At 40.4% G+C, this 4114-nt stretch overlaps 1 pseudogene; it reads left to right on the top strand.

Annotated features, from left to right (window-relative positions):
* Positions 1–970: 970 nt before the first annotated feature.
* On the top strand, positions 971–3257 carry LOC132495832 (olfactory receptor 2A2-like; annotated as a pseudogene).
* The last annotated feature ends 857 nt before the right edge of the window (positions 3258–4114 follow it).

Consider the following 4114-nt stretch of genomic DNA (forward strand, 5'->3'; position numbering starts at 1 on the left):
AAAAGTAACATCAGTCCTTTCCAAGCTAAAGGAGTTAGGAGCAGATATGCATCTTCATCTGTTTCCCTACTGTGATCCATTATGTTCCACAAGGCACAGCTGCAAGATCAGAGCGGGCTGCCTTGACCACAGCTGAAGTTGCTTGAGTGTAAAATACATATTGCTATACAAGACATTGACGACTCAAGGAGTATCTGTTGTGTTGTGGCAGCTGGGTATCATGTAGGAGGATTAAAATGCAGTGTATATGAAGGAGTTGCCGTTTGGAAAACGTCAAAAGCCTAGAAAGTAAGCTGTGAAAACGGGATGTGTCTGATGTATGTCAACCCTTTGGGATTTGAGGACAGTTAAATCAAGGCTCAAGGCAGAGGGTAGAATGACACAAGGTCTCAAGGTTGGTGATTATGGGAGGATCAAGGTCTGCATATTGTTATATTGTCCCCTGTGGGATCCTGAAGAAGCAGACACCACGATGGAGTTTGGCATGCGGGATATTTATCAGGGAGTGACATTGGAGAATGCAGGGGAGGCAGGAAACCTGCAGTGTCGGTGCAACAGAGGCTCGTTCAACCCCACAGCCAACTGTGAAACACATTTTTCCCACGTCGGCCCAGATGGTGGGGCCATTAAATCCCCACCACCATCAGCCACGGGTTGTGGGCAGCACCAGAAGCACATGCACAGACTGTGATGGGATGAGGCATCTCTGCAGTCTAGGTAGCCCTGAGGGAGCTGATTGCTGGAGGCAACCTACTGGCACCCGGGGCAAAACAGTCCTCTCTTGAAGTCACGGCTCTCCTTCTCCACCACACAGGTTGAATTCAAGTTCAAGGAGTCTCTATTTTTCTTTTGTTGTTGTTGTTGTTTTCTTATTTACCACTTATCAAGTAATTGTAAGAAAACCCCCAAAGTAGCAGATTATTCCCCATTTGAACCAGAGGTTTAAAGAGAATGCCTCTTAGGAGTCAGCATGATAGAAATGCCCTTCAGGTAGGGCAACTACCAGGGAAGGATGAATTAAGCTTTCCAAACTGCTGTCAGTCACATTTCCCACTGAGGGTTTCTTGCCCAGGTGAGGCTTTAGATTATCTAACTGCTTGGCTTGCTTTTACCAGTTCCTCTCCTAGGAATATATCCTAAGCTTTTAATTTAAAGGACGAATAGATAGATAGATAGATAGACATACATACATACACATTTTGTATATATACACACATATATCGCACACATACACGCATGCATGTACATTTTTTGCCCCATAACACATCATGGCGAATAAAATGGACATAGTCCATAACTTAATTGTCAAAAAATGAGATTCACTAAGTTACATTGTATGTATGAATGAAAAAAAAACCACTCCACTGTTAAATAAATGTCATAGAAGATTTTTCACATGAGAAAGTGTTCATAAATGTTATTGCCAAAGGAAAAACAAAGGATAGGTATAATATTTGTTTCTTATCACTTTTTAAAATTTCTAATATATAGCTGGTAGATATATATGTATTACAAAGACTACATATTCACATATCAAAATAATTTAAATGCTTACCTTTACATCATAGATTTCTTAGTCATTTATATGACATTTTATTTTTCTGTTTCTAGAAAGTAGAAAATTGAATATTGTATCATCAGATATGACATGGATCTTCTTATTTTCACTATGACTCAGTCTTTTGAAACTGTGACCTGTGACCTAAAATCGTGAGGTGTCAGCAAATTTTTCATACAGAAAGAAAAATAAGTGAAGGTACTAAGTGAATAACTAAAATAAAATTCTAGAATTGTAAGATTTTTTTTTTTTTTTTTTTTTTCTGGTACGCGGGCCTCTCACTGTTGTGGCCTCTCCCGTTGCGGAGCACAGGCTCCGGACGTGCAGGCTCAGCGGCCATGGCTCACGGGCCCAGCCGCTCCGCGGCATGTGGGATCCTCTTGGACCAGGGCACGAACCCGTGTCCCCTGCATTGGCAGGCGGACTCTCAACCACTGCACCACCAGGGAAGCCCTAAAATTGTAAGATTTTTTAAGCTAAAAATAAATCACCAGTTCATGTAAATATTGTTAAAATACTGAAATAATTAGTTTATCAGGAAACAGAAAAGCTGAAGTAGAGGATCAAGAATAAAGTTACTGACTCTATTACCCCACAATATTATTTTTACACTATGGCAAATCCTTTGTTCTTCCTTTATAAATGTGGTTCTGAAATATTTGCTACATTAAGACTGAAAATAATTGAAACAGAACAGAAATTAGTATGTGTTTCCTCTGAATTCTTTTGAATTAAATGACTTCAGTTTTTATTAATTCTTTAATCTTTCTGTCATCCTTCTGTCCTTGGCAGACTATCTTTAAATGTGACATGGGTCACATCTTGATAGGATTTCCACTCAGTGCAGAGATGGAAGTGTTCCTCTTCTGGATGTTCTCTCTATTTTCTGCCTTCAGCCTGTTGGGGAATGGCTTGATCTCTGGACTCATCTGTCTGCATCCCAGACTGCACACCCTAGTGTAATTCTTCCTCTTTTACCTGTCATCATTGACATGTCCTATGCTTCCAACCGTGTCCCTGAGATGTTGGTAAACTTAGCAGACCTGGATAGAACCCTCTCCTTTGTTCCATGCATAATGCAGACATTTTTGTATTTGACTTTTGCTCATGTGGCGTGCCTGACGTTTGTGGTGATGTTCTATGATAGGTTTGTGGCGATTTGTCGTCCCCTCCAGTACACTGGCGACATGAACTGGAGAGCGTGCACGGTCCTGACCATCACTTCCTGGACATGTGGATTGATTCTGGCTCTGGTACATGCAGTTCTCCTTCTAAGGTTGTCCTTTTGTGAGTCCTAGGAAGTGGACCATGTCTTCTATGAAATCCTACCTGTCCTCAAACTGGCCTGTGCTGACCCATGGATCAGTGAAGCTGTCATCTTTGCTGCCTGTGTATTTGTCTTAGGTCCCTTTGCTTGGTGCTGGTCTCCTATTCTAGCAGCCTCTGGACCATCCTGAGGATCCAGTCAGGAGAGGGCTGAAGAAAAGCCTTCTTTCTTCACCTGCTCCTCCCACCATGGTGTGGTTGGGCTTTTCTTTGGCACTGACATGGCACTGATATGGTCCCCGTACTCTAGTCAAAGAGGAAATAAGAGAAAAAGCTGTTATTGTTTCACAGTCTCTTCAGTCCAATGCTGAACCACCTCATCTACAGCCGCAGGAATGCTAAGGTGAAGGGTGCTTCATGGAGGGAACGGTAGAAGAGGTCCATGTGAGGGGTAGATAGAACTTTTGGCTAAGTAGAGCCTTCTTCCTTTGGGATGTGGTTGGAGGATGACTTCAAGGTCAGAAAAATTTCCTAACAGCAAAATTTGATAAGAGAATCTGAATTGTCCAAGACACTACCTGAAGATAGGAAAAATTTTGATGTGTAAGTTTCATCTCTGGTGTTAAGCATTTTTGTTCAGAGATGAGACATCTGGATTATCAATATGCTTAAAGCCATAAAAATCTAAAGAGCACAATTTTTTCAAGAAATGGATTAATAGCTTATTTTTTAAATTCTTTTTGTTTAATTATTGAAACAATGTCATTACACAAAGTAACCAATTCAATCATAAGCATTCACATCACCTGGTAATGAGTGTTATTTTTCAGGGAAATGAACACCCAGAGGGAAAATTCCTGGCTGCAGAATGTTGCTCAATACATACAATCATTGCAGAACTAAATGTCTCTACAACACCAGTTATGAGTCAAGTGAAGACAGGACTGGGATTCACTGTTGGATAGCGAATAATTTCCGAGTCCTCTGACAAGAGTTGAAAAATACTTAGTATTGACCAAAAAAAGATAACACTGTCTCATAACCCATTATAGAAATGTTTCCATCCCTCCTTTACTTCTGCTTTCATTTTTACCTCTCACCTACATTCTCTTTTAGTCTCCCATTTATGTTTTACAACATGCATAATTAAATGCAGATTTATTCTCTAATTACCTCACTTTCCTACTATTTTTATATCTCTTAACAAGGTTTCCCCTGAAGCTTCTGCCTTTTTATTTTACAGACTAGCAGAGTATTTTCAGGCAATAATATTTCACCTTATTATGTCTC

This window comes from Mesoplodon densirostris, chromosome 9, assembly GCF_025265405.1.
Source record: "Mesoplodon densirostris isolate mMesDen1 chromosome 9, mMesDen1 primary haplotype, whole genome shotgun sequence".
In the NCBI taxonomy this organism is placed as follows: domain Eukaryota; kingdom Metazoa; phylum Chordata; class Mammalia; order Artiodactyla; family Ziphiidae; genus Mesoplodon; species Mesoplodon densirostris.